Genomic DNA, 13,226 nt, shown 5'->3' on the forward strand with positions numbered 1-13,226 from the left:
AATGTGTTAAGTTCAAGGACTCATCAAGGAAAATAAATGACCATGAGAAAACAGTGTTGAACAAGCTTTATTGGGTGTTCAACCACTTGGGCAGGGTTTCATGAAAGAGGAAGTCATTCTCAGTAGGTGACTTTCCAAAGATTGAAGTGCAGGGCTATCTCACAGAAACAGAAAAGGCAAGGGAACTACCAGGGAACAGAGGAATTAGTGGGAACTTATATGGCTAGGCAATGTTGCTCAAGGTAGGGAGTCTGAAGCAGAGAGCTTGGAAGGACAACAGCAGGTCAAGGACTTGCCTAGTTATAGGGTGGGTCTTTTCTGTAGTTAGGGGAGAACTTATAAACAATATGGAAATCAGACAAGCTCTAAATGGCTAAAACTTTGTTGATATTAACTATTTTTCAAATAATTGGGTGTTGAAAAATTAGAATTTTCTGCCTGATATGGTTTGACTCTTTGTTCCCACCCAAATGTCATCTTGAACTGTAATACCCATGGTCAAAATTCCTTGGCCAGGCTGGAAATTCCCATGGTAGGAAGTAATTGTATCATGGGGATGGTTCCTCCATGCTGTTTTCATGAGTGAGTGAGTTCTCACAAGAGCTTATGATTTTAAAAGTGTTTGGCAGTTCCAAATTTGCTCTTCTGTCTCTCTACTGCTGCTTTGTGAAGAAGATGCCTGCTTTCCCTTCACCTACAGTCATGATTGTAAGTTTCCTGAGGCCTCCCCAGCCATGCAGAACTGTGAGTGAATTAAATGTTTTTTGTTTATAAATTACTTAGTCTCAGGTAATATCTTTATAGCTGTGTGAGAATGAACTAATACATTGCCTCAAATTAAATCTTTGAGCCAATGATCCTAGCTTGTTATGAAGAAGTAAAAAACATAGAGGCCAATATAGAGGTGCCATTTTTAGCCCATTTATATATAAATCCATTTTCTTTAGCTCCAAATCATTTAAGAATCCAAGTTGTATTGTGTTTCATAATATCTGAATTTGGAGCCAGCGATATAGCATCCTAAAGAAAAAGAATCCTACAAGGGAGCACAGCAGGATTTCAAAGACTCTTCATGGCTAGCCTGCCCTCAGAGAAAGCCAGAAGACTAGATCAGAAAATAAGAAGATTTTAATTTGCTCAGTCTGTTTGGTTAATAGTGTCACATTATTTGGTACATGTCACTCGCTATCCAAAAAACTTGCTGAGTGTTGTCTACCTAAGTACAGCAAGATATGTTAGCAAGTGCATAGACCGCCCATTAAGAAGTCAATTGTAACTTAGGGCTATGTGGTTATAGCCCTTAAAATATGAGGAGATTAAGTCCTTGGGCTATTTCTTTAATTTGTGTGGATAATTCCTTGGATATGACTATTTGTGTTTCTTTTCACTTTTGTGTAATGTCTTGCACATATGATGTCATCACTGCCTCAAGAATTATTGTCCCTAGGGTGGTTAGCACAAGGGGATAATTAGGAAAGATTTTTTTGTGTGGCATTAGAGAGTTGCAGCCAGTATGGTTTTGAGGGACAAGTATTTGGGGAGGGGTTTCTACTTGACAAAAATCGACTGGAATTTCCAGCCTGGCCAAGGAATTTTGACCAAACACAATGAATGTAGGATATGTTGCCAAAGCTCAGACGAGGGGAAGCTTATGATAGGGGAAGCCATTTGACTTCCATACAGGTCAACCAATCTCCCTGCTGTTTGTATTCTCTGCATTCCTATGAAGATAAATTTGTATTGTTTAGTGTTATTCTAAGTAATGCTAATAGAGGAACATAATAATATAGTCAAAGAAACTTGGTTGTTATCTGCTTTGCATACAGAACCTAGGCCAAATAAATTGGTTATAAACTCAGCCCACTACTTCCCATGTATTTATGGGAGATTAGCCTCTGGTTATTGTTCTTGGATGTCAGTGATTAGGACAAGAAGCTTATCTTGATAAATGAGATTTACAGGGTGGATTGGCCAGAGGAGAGGTATTATGCTATGTGTATTAAATTCAGGTTGGAAATATTTTGTGTCTGTAGTATGCAATATGGTAGCCACAGCCACATAGGGCTATTTAAAAATAATTGGCATCTTTACTATGTTTATTCTTTCAAATTAGGAACATGGTATATCTCCCTGTGTAGAAAGATCACTTTTATTTCTTTCATCAACACTTTACAATATTCATGGTAAATTTCTTCATTCATGGTTTGTTTTGTTTTGTGTTACACAAAATATTTTATTTTCTTTTTAAGAAGTGTGAATAACATTGTGTTTCTATCTGAAATTTGGTTTCCACTTGTTAGTTGCCAGTGTGCAGACATTTTATTTATTTTTATAAGTTGATTGCTTAACTTGTGTCATTGCTGAACTTATTTATTAGTACAGAAGAATTATTTAAATATTTGCTGAAATTTTCAATGTAGAAAATTATGTTGTCTGCAAAATATTTGGTTGTATTTTTCACTTCCAATATACATGCCTTTCAAAATGTCTTTTGTTCTTTTCCAGTGACTAGAAGTTCCAGAACTATTTTGAATAGGAGCTAACATGCTTGCCTTGTTCTTGAACTTAGGGGGAAAGCATTAGGTCTCTCAGTGGTAAGTAAGCTATAAACAACAGGTGTATTTAGATGCTCTCTATCAAGTTTATATGGTTTCTCTCTATTTTCAGTTCCTTGAGGGTTTTGTTTATTGGATTTTGTGAAATGCTATTTTTTAGCCAATCGATATAATCTTATAATTTTTCTGTCTTAGCTTGTTGCTAGGGTGAATTATATTCATTGGTTTTCTAATGTTGAAATAGCCTTGCATACCCGCAATACATTCCAATTGTCATTGCATATAAATTATACATTGCTGAATTTGATTTGCTAATATTTTCTTAATGAATTATGCATGGAGGTTTGTGAGTGGTATTGGTCTGGAGTTTTATTTTTTTAAATAATGATTTGCTTAGTTTTGGTATTGGGGTAATAACAGGCTCGTAACCAGAGATGGGCAGTATTTCTCTTTATTTTATGTTTTTGAAAAAGTATTGTGTAAACTTGGTATTAATTTTTTTTAATGTTTGATAAAATTCTCAAGTTAAAACTTTTGAGCCTGAACATTTCTTTGTTTAGGACCTTATTTTGTGAAGGATAATTTTGATAGCTATAACGTGTATATTTTCCTCAGGATCATGAAAATGGCACTCTAATTTTCTGGCTTTTATCCTAGTTTTAATTTTTTTGAGAAGTCAGCTATCAAGCTATCTTTTCTTCTCCAAATATGACTTGTCAGATATTTTAATCATTTGTATTTTTCTAACTATGAATTTATATACTTTCTAAAACCCAAATCATATGTTCTTATGTCTTATAACTAATGGTATTTACTGAAAAATATTGAATATACTAATTAATTAGAATATACTTAGTATTCCTAGTGAATTTCTATGTTTAGAGAGAAGAGTCTAAATTAAGATTGGTTCCTTTGATTATATTCTGTCTTCACAATTCCTTTTTTAAAATTGTGAACTTGCGTTTTAAATACATAAGGTTAATTTTATGATTTTGTTATTCAAAATCACACTTAAGTAATTGAGAATTATATATGTAAATGAATATTCATATATCATAACATCTTACATTTGTCATGGCACATTTAAAAGTTTTATTTTTACGTGAGAATTTCTTAGAAAGGTCACCAAGAAAATAGTGTTCAATTGAAACACAGTTGGTGAGTGGTAAAAAAATAGTAATGAAATTTATCACCATATGGATTCTTCTTTAAAAATGGTGCCAAAGAAGAACACTTGAGGAGTTTATGTAGGAGTACATCATTGCAATCATTTAGATGTGTGGTTGTGTGTATGTGTGTGCATGCACATACATGCACACACATATTTGTAAAAATAACTCAAAATAATGCTGAAACTGAAGTGAAGCCATTATATATTATAAGAGATAAGGAGTCATAGAATAATTCAGGCAAGAAATAACAGGTGATTTTGATTTTATAATTATATATTCAAAGTAAGAAATGTGATGGCTAACTAAGCTGTTCTTACATATCAACTATTTTTTATGAATGTCATTATCATTTTGACATGTTAATATACCCCATTTTACAAGAAGAGGTGTTAATCATATTGATAAAAGCAAAGCAAAACAAAACAAAAAAACACTAACTCAACTTAACATACAACGAAGACAGGACATATTAGAGAAATCACTATCTAAATAACAAAAAAACCCTTGATGGTATGTCAAATAGCATTGTTATCAATATTAAGTCAATGTAATGGAAAACAATTAAATTATAGGTATCAGTACTGGAAAAAAAGGGTAAACTGCCAGATTTTAATTATGTAAAATACTCTGTTTACTTTGGCCAAATTCATCTTCCATATCTTGTGTTACCAGAACCTTTGTTTCTTCCTATTAAGCTGGAAATACATTCAAATATATGTAATTTTTTTACAGTTCCTTCCCTTCTCTCTCCTACCAGTGACTACAAATTTAGGAATATATTTCCAGTTCATCTATTCAGAATATTTATCCCCTGTTAGCTATCACTATTTCAGGGAGGGGCACATAAATCAAGGCAGAATAATCAGAAAATCCCCTGTAACCAATTACTTTGCTCCTTAGAATTCTCTAAGTGTAATGCAATCTAATTCAAAAATTGTCAGCTGCAATTGCTACCCCTTCACAGAGCAAGCCTGACTGAACACACAGCGGAAAGAAAAGAAAACAAAGACAGTCTGCTGATTACATCATTTGACCTCTAGATATAACTGTCTAAAGCCAACATAATCACTGCAATAGGCAGGTGCCCAAGATAGAAAAAAAAAATCTTCTTTTTTTAAAAAATAAGTTTTCTTGTGTATATTTGGAGTTTACAACATGACTTTATACGATACATAATGATAGTCAAGTGGTTACCATAGCAAAGCAGATTATGTTTTATCTCATTAATCTGAGTTGGATTTCTTTAACTTGCAATAAAAAGAGTCCTGAAAAATAGAGCTAATATGATGATAACAAGAAAGGGGAGATTCATTAGAAATTGCAATATTATTTAAGAATGAGATTAACTTAGTTTGTTATTTTTCCCAAATGTATTCAATCATTGGATATTTGTAAACCCTAATAATGTCAGGCAAAGCATTGAGACATAATTTACATATCAGTTAAAAAAACATAATTTGGTGGTGAAATTTGTATGTCAATATGGTTAGGCCAGAGTTACCAGTCATTTGGTCAAACATGATTTTGGATGTTTTCATGGAGGGTTTTTCAGGAATAGATTAACATCGAAATCTGTGGACATTGAGTAAAGAGCTTACCCTCCGTAATGTGGGTGAGTCTTACACAATCCATTGATAACTTTAATAAAACAAAGACTGACCTCCCTTGAGGAAAAGGGAACTCTGCCAGCAAACTGCCTTTGGGCTGGGACGGCAAGTCTTTCCTGAGTCTCCAGCTTGCTGGCCTACCCTGCAGATTTGAACTTGCACTTTTAAATCGAGTGAGTCAATTCCTCAAAATCAATACATCTCTCTCTCTTTCTAGATAGATACTTAGATAGATAGATAGATAGATAGATAGATAGATAGATAGATAGATAAAAATTAAATGTATATGGTACAAAAATATAACAAATACATTCTGTTACATTTTTCTGGAGAACCTGATTAATACAATTCATACCACCTAATTTATAACTCTAACAAAAATGCCAAATGTATAAAACAACCTCAAGAAGGTAATAATCATGATTTATATGAACAATAAATTACAAGAATCTACTGAGGAATATAATGTATGCTTCAGTGATGGAACATTGTATCATGTTTCAGGATGAAACAGAACTTTATTCAATGTAGTTGTAAATATTGTAAACTTTAATACAAATTTTAACATTAATCTGAAACGAAATATTTAGAAAAATTCACAGACATTTTATGTCTAGAGATACTAAAAGCACTATGTCTAGTGAACACATAAAACGTATTTTGAAAATTTTAGAAGGTTAAAAATGTGGCTTTAGGCTTAGAATGAGAATAAATGAACAGAAGAAGACACCCATAAAGAAGCTGTTGTGTAACTAAGAACTAAATAAATATCAATACTTATAATATATATAACATTTAATATGCTGAGTGTCCTAAGCCCTTGTATGGTAATATGAGGATTATCTGTGTACAACAAGCTTATAAGAGAGGTGAAATTATTATTTCCATTTTATTTATGTTACCTATCCAAATTTTGAACTGTAAAGAAACAAAGAAAAAAAAGAAAAATGAATAAAACACAACAAACCAAAAGAAAAAGGCAAATATAAATACAACTTACATAAAAATATTGGCAAAGCATATATATGACAAAGTAATAATAATTGCTAGCTAAATAACTCACTTAAATCAATTATTATAAAATATAGTTAAAATGGGTTTAAAATATAATGCAAAATGTAATCATATTTATATAAATCTATGACATGATAAAATGTCACAGAAGATACACAAAAAGATAACATAAATAAGTGACTGTATACAAAACTGCTGAGATCCCAGTAATGTATATAATCAATTGTCTTGGCCAATGTCAATTTTTTGTTTTTTTGATAATGTACTATGGTAACACTAAATGTTATCATTGGGGGAAGGAGGGGCAATAAGTACACTGAAGTATTTTTACAACTTTTCGTGAGTCTATATTTCAAAACAAAAAGTTAAAAAGTAATGAAAATGCCCATAATGCCTATAGAGATTTTTCTACATTTATATTAGTAAGTTCAACTTTAACGCAACATAAATATATTTTGTTGTTACTCTGAACATATGAATTTTCAATCTTCCTAAAGATAATTAGCATCAGGCAATAAGAAATAAGTCATTCCTATAAGGGCTGTTTTTTAAATGTGAAAATTAGGAGAATGTTTCTTTTGTGTAATTTTCTAACATGTAAGAGAAGATTTAAAATGCATGTACTTACTATTCGAAGAATCAATTTATAAGCATTTCTAGAATAAAAGTGATTTATTTAAGATATAGGCAAGGATCTGAATTAGAGGGTTGCTGATAACAGTAAGAGATAGAACACATTAAACTTTTAACATAGGGCTTTGCTTAAAATATTTATGGAATAGTCATGAAATGAAAAATCATAAAACCATTAAATGGTGATGTTAATGTTCATTCACTGACGTGAAGATTGTTCATGAAAACTTAAAACACTTGCAGTAAAACTACAGATTATGAGATTCAATACAGCCATGCATATTTTAGTTGGAAGTATATTCAAAGAGAGGAATATCAAAATGATAAATGTGATTTTTCACTATGGCATAGAATAAAGAGTATCCTTCCTTAACTCTATTTTTTGTTTGCATTTTCTAAATACTCTTTGTAAATACTTATATATATATATGTATTCTTTACAACGTGTATATATATTCAATTTACAAAGTAGAGCATAAAATTATCAATTCAGTGCTGTAATTTCAATGAAGACATGAGCAACAAATAATTTTTTCTACTTTTTAAATTATATAAGAGTCAAGAATAAAGTGAACTAATACTAAGCACAACTAAGCATTGGAGCCTCAGTGTAACCAATTTAAAAAAGAAGAAAGAGGAAGGAAGGAAGGAAAGGAAGGAAGGAAGGAAGGAAGGGAAGGAGGGAGGAAGGGAAGGGAGGGAGACAAAGAGTGGGGAGGGAGAAAGAGTGAAGGAAGGAAGTATTTTCAAATATCCTTGGTATGCAGCATTTACCAAAATCCATCTGGCTACTTGTGTGATAGGAGCCAAACAGTTCCTATACCTTTTTGTTTTAACCTTCATTTACTTTTTCCCTCCCCCAGTCTCCCAGACAGAGTCTTGCTCTGTTGCCCATGCTGGAGTGCAAGGGCGCAATCTCAGCTCACTGAAACCTTCACCTTCCGGGTTCAAGCAATTCTCTTGCCTCAGCCTCTAGAGTAGCTGGGATTACAGGTGTGTGCCACCATGCCGGTCTAATTTTTGTATTTTTAGTAGAGACGGGGATTTCATCATTTTGGCCAGGCTGGTCTCGAACTCCTGACCTCGTGATCAACCCGCTTTGGCCTCCCAAAGTGCTGGGATTACAGGCATGAGCCACCAAACCCGGCCCATTTATTCTTCAAGAGTGAAACTGTTCATTGCTGGGAGAGAAACATTGTAATTTTTACTTGTTAAAGTTTACCTATTAAACTTATCAAAAATTGTTCATAATTATAAAAAATTATTATAAGAAAGCAAAATTCAACTGGGCAACTATTTTGGTGATAGCATTTAATATTTTCTCTATAGAGGTATAACATTAGATTAGGATTGCCATGTTGCTACATAACTTAAGACAAACCTGGGGTAATTTCCAATTTTATTTTTCTGTTTCAGAGTAACACTGTGTTTGAAAGGGGTATTGTTTTCCCATCTAGTATTGATACTAAGATATCCATATTAGACACAATTCATATTTTTCCTTAGTAAACAAATTATTTTAGAGATCTGTAATATATTTTAATATTTTTGTATTTAATACTTTGTAAAACATAAAGAAATGGGAAATATAAGGAAGTAGAACAAATATAAAAAAGTTTAATATTACCTATTTTTTGTTTAGTATACTGGAAATACTAACTCAGTATACCTTTAGTTAACATTTTAAAGAATATACAAAATGTCTCTATAATTATAAATCTAATATAGATAAAATAACTTCTAAAGCCAAGTCTTCTCCATATGCCCTTCACAAGGCTGTATAGCATTTTTATTTGGCTTTTATGTCAATCTGCTCAACTCCAAGCTGTCACTGTCACAGCTGCATATGTGTTCTAGTGAATCTAGCAGAAAGCAACACGCAAAAAGCAGCATACATTTAAAGGACAGGAGTACTACAACTAAATGTTGAATTATGTCTAAGCAATTTCCTATATGACATTTTTTCCATTGCCAGATAACTTTATGATTATTCTTAATATTTACTTATTTTCCATGAAGCCTATAGCTTGAATGTTCTTTGCCTTAAACTACTCTCAAGGAAATTGAAGTATGGAATATATAAAAGGATGCTATCAGTTTATCCCATAAGTATAGGCATGGGAGTGTGTTTAATAAGATTAAAGGAAAATGTATTGACAGAAAGATGAAAAGGTCCTTGGTCATGATATTACACCAATGCCATAAATGGGAAATACAACATCGGTGACTACTTAATATTTTTTAGCTATGAGTAGATAAGTAAATAATTTCTATACATTTTTTACTTGTGATTATGTATTAAGGCCTAAGCAAGAGGTGTCTCCACTGAAAAATGGATGCCTTCTATAGAGGACATCCGTGATGATTTTGGAAAGGCATCATTTAAATTGAATTAAGGTTCTTATCAACTGGTAATTATAAAGAGCATCATATTCTGCTGTGAAATACAACTATTATATCTTTGATATATGCCCCTCTTTGCATTACAGGGATGCCACTTAAATCCAATTATTTCCAATAACTAACCTTATGATATCACCTCTACCACTTCATTTACTCTATGATGGGTGTACCTCTTTGAAAATATACCCCTCTTTAATTGTATCAAGAACCAAAACCCCATTCCCTGTTTTACCTATAGTACCAAGTTAAAAACAAGAAACCTTTGAGCATAAATTAAGGCATTACTCAAAGGAGGAGAAAATAAATATTAAATAACAATCTCTATTCAGACAAAAATAAAGACCTTGTCCTAAATTTTTTCCCAGGATTTCAGCTTCTTCCCAGTCAGTCTTGCAGACTCTTCCCCTCGGTTGAGTGGAAGACTGGAGAGTTTACCTCTAATCAGAGGCCACCCAAACCATACTTGCCTCCAGCATAAACACCAAAATCACATCTGTACACTTGTCACAACCCCAACACCCTCAACAACAACTACTACAATAAAAACAAAGCACCAAGCTATACTATATTTTTTATCTTTGTATTGTGAATTAATGATAGATTCACAGGAACCTACAGGAAATGTACAGAGAGGCCCCTTCATATTGCACCCAGCCTTCCCCAATGTTAACATCTTGCACAGCTATAGCAAAACATCAAAATTGGTGTTGACTATAGTATAACATGAACATTGAAATTGGTCTAATCCAAAGAACTTATTTACATTTCACCAGTTATATATGCACTAATTTATGTGTATGTGTGCATGTGCGTATAGTTCTATGTAATTTTTTTTTTTTTTTTTTTGAGATGGAGTCTTGCTCTGTCACCCAGGCTGGAGTGCAGTGGCATGATCTTGGCTCACTGCCACCTCTATCTCCCAGGTTCAAGCGATGCCCTGCCTCAATCTCTTGAATAGCTGGGATTATAGGCATGTGCCACCACACCTGAAAAATTTTGAATTTTTAGTAGAGACAGGGTTTCACCATGTTGGCCACACTGGTCTGGGAACTCCTGACCTCAGGTGATCCCCTCACCTCGGCCTCCCAAATTGTTGGGATTACAGGCGTGAGCCACCAGGCCCAACCTGCAATTTTATTATATATAATCCCTGTCTTGATCAAGTTACTCAACTGTTTTATCACCATAAATTACCCTACAATTTTTAAGTAGCAGATATATATAAATTACTTTATTAAGTATTTTAAGTGCATTATTTAATCCACACAACCCCACATGAAGTTTCATTTTTGTTAATGGAGAAACAGGTTTTGGGAGGGTTAATAATCCAAAACCACCAAACTAGCAATACACAGGAAAAGGTCAGAGCTGAACTCAAGCTCTTTATTGACCCCAAAGCTTGTGCAACATATTTTCAAAGAAGTTCACATCCAAGCAGGTGGTACTTCCATTTCACAAAGCACCATTTTGTGGGAGGCGGTGGGGATGCAAGCAGAGGTATGTGAGGAAGAAGAATATTGATCTACTTGACTCCTGTCATCTAAACTCAATCACCTCTAGGTACTCTTTCACCATGTGTCCTCATCTGAATCGCCTGCAGTAGAGAAGTTGGTGGAAGAAGAGGAAAAGACAGGGGGACAAGGAGAGAGAAGAATAAGGAGGAGGAAAATGAGGGAAGGAAGGAAGGGAGGAAGGAAGGGAGAAACTTTATGGGGGGAAAGTGAAATTTAATCAAAGTTTTAGGTTTTTGTTCCAATTAAGTAAAACATATTGAGAAAAACAAATGAAATTAAAAGTTTACATACAAGGAATCAAATATATTAATGGATCATGGGATCTATGCTGGATAAGCAGACAAATTAGGGCACAGCAAAATGAGAGGAATAGTAGTTACTATCAATAAATTTTAGTATTAGTAGATTCTAAAAATTATTTGCGCTAGCATTCATAAAACAAGAAAAAATAGAATAACTGATAGTGAATAATATAGGTTTGACATTTTTATTTATTTATAAATAGCAAGATCTCACTATGTTGCCCATGCTGGTCTCAAACTCAAGTGAATCTTCCACCTCAGCTTCCCAAAGTGCTGATATTACAGATATGAGATACCATGACTGGACAAGGTTTGAAACTTTTTAAAATGACAAAAATCAATGTATGTGATCAAGGGATTTAGAACCTGAGGTGTAGTGGATAATAGAATGACATCCAGCAACAGATGATAGAAAAGTCTCAATAAGGCCAGAATATTTAAAGAATAATCTGCATACACTTTGAAATCAGGAGTTTGCAAAGAAGTATTGGGAAGAGTGATGGAAGATAGCAACTGAAATATTTATGCAGTGAGAAAGGTAATGAAATACAGCTTTGTAACTGGCTACAGTAAGAAGGGGTGGTATTTTGACTAACCTAATTAAATAAGATTTATACCAGTAGCTATTATGAGGAACTGAGAGATAATGGTGTAAAAATAACAGGGAGTCATTTACCAACCTGTTAACCGTGGGGCTAGAGGGGAGATACAGAAGACATTATTAAAAGGAGATTTTCAGGGAAATGTTTTCTTCAGGAGGAATCCAAGTTTCAGTAACAGCAACAAAGTTATGACTGACTTTAAAATTCTTAAGTCTCATTGAAAATTTATTACTAGAGGTGTAATTGGGAAGAGGTGAGATTTGGTGAGATTCTTATAAATTTGCACTTTGTAATTGTGACTTCTCAAAGTGTGTGTGTGTGTATCAGTGTGTGCTTGTTTAAATGATTCTGGATAATTGAATATTTGTTGTCTGAAGAGACCTAATGAAAACACATATAAATAAACTGTGGGAAAACAGTGAAATACATGCATACATATAAAAAATATAAAAACTGGCCGAGCGCAGTGGCTCACGCCTGTAATCCCAGCACTTTGGGAGGCCGAGGCAGGCGGATTACGAGGTCAGGAGATCAAGACCATCCTGGCTAACATGGTGAAACCCCATCTCTACTAAAAATACAAAAAATTAGCCAGGCATGGTGGCGGGCACCTGTAGTCCCAGCTACTCAGGAGGCTGAGTCAAGAGAATGGCATGAACCCGGGAGGCCGAACTTGCAGTGAGCCGAGATCGCGCCACTACACTCCAGCCTGGGTGACAGGGAGAGACTCTGTCTCAATAAATAAATAAATAAAATAAATAAATATCCATGTACTTTATATTTGTGGTATATTTAAAATGTATACAGTGACTAAAATCTGAAATAATATAACCTTATTTGCATTCCAGAATTGACTTCTAGAGTTCCCATTAGCAATGCTCTTAGAAGTTACTTGGTTTTACCATTTTATATAATTGTATCAATATTCCACTCTCAGGTGGATTACAGTAGCCAGCTTTAGACCAGTGCTCTAGCTTAGAAAAACTAAATTCATGTAGTAGAATTCACAGGAAATGCCCAAGGCCTTAAAACTGCAGAACTACATAACAAGAGAAGCTGAGAGAGGTGATATATCTACTCATTTATTCCCAGTGGACATTTCCTCATCTTGAAGGCAACCAGTAGGATGAAAATGTGGATTTTACACTCATAAAAGGATCCTGCTGGATGAAAGATATACTGACAAAGAACTTACAGGTTTCAAGCATATGGATGGTTTTGCCTTAGGACGTTTGATGAATTTAGAGATTTTGCAGGGTAGATGACTAAACAACAAAATTGGGGAAGGAATTTGAATACTCTTAGCTAAAATCTTAAAAAGTGTTTTAAAAAAGAGAGAAAAGTTTGCTGGAAATATGATCATATGCCTAAATATTCTAAAAACCCCTCCAAAAGACTCTTACTTTTGATAAATGAATTCAGGA

Source organism: Symphalangus syndactylus, chromosome 7 (genome assembly GCF_028878055.3).
Source record: "Symphalangus syndactylus isolate Jambi chromosome 7, NHGRI_mSymSyn1-v2.1_pri, whole genome shotgun sequence".
NCBI lineage: Eukaryota > Metazoa > Chordata > Mammalia > Primates > Hylobatidae > Symphalangus > Symphalangus syndactylus.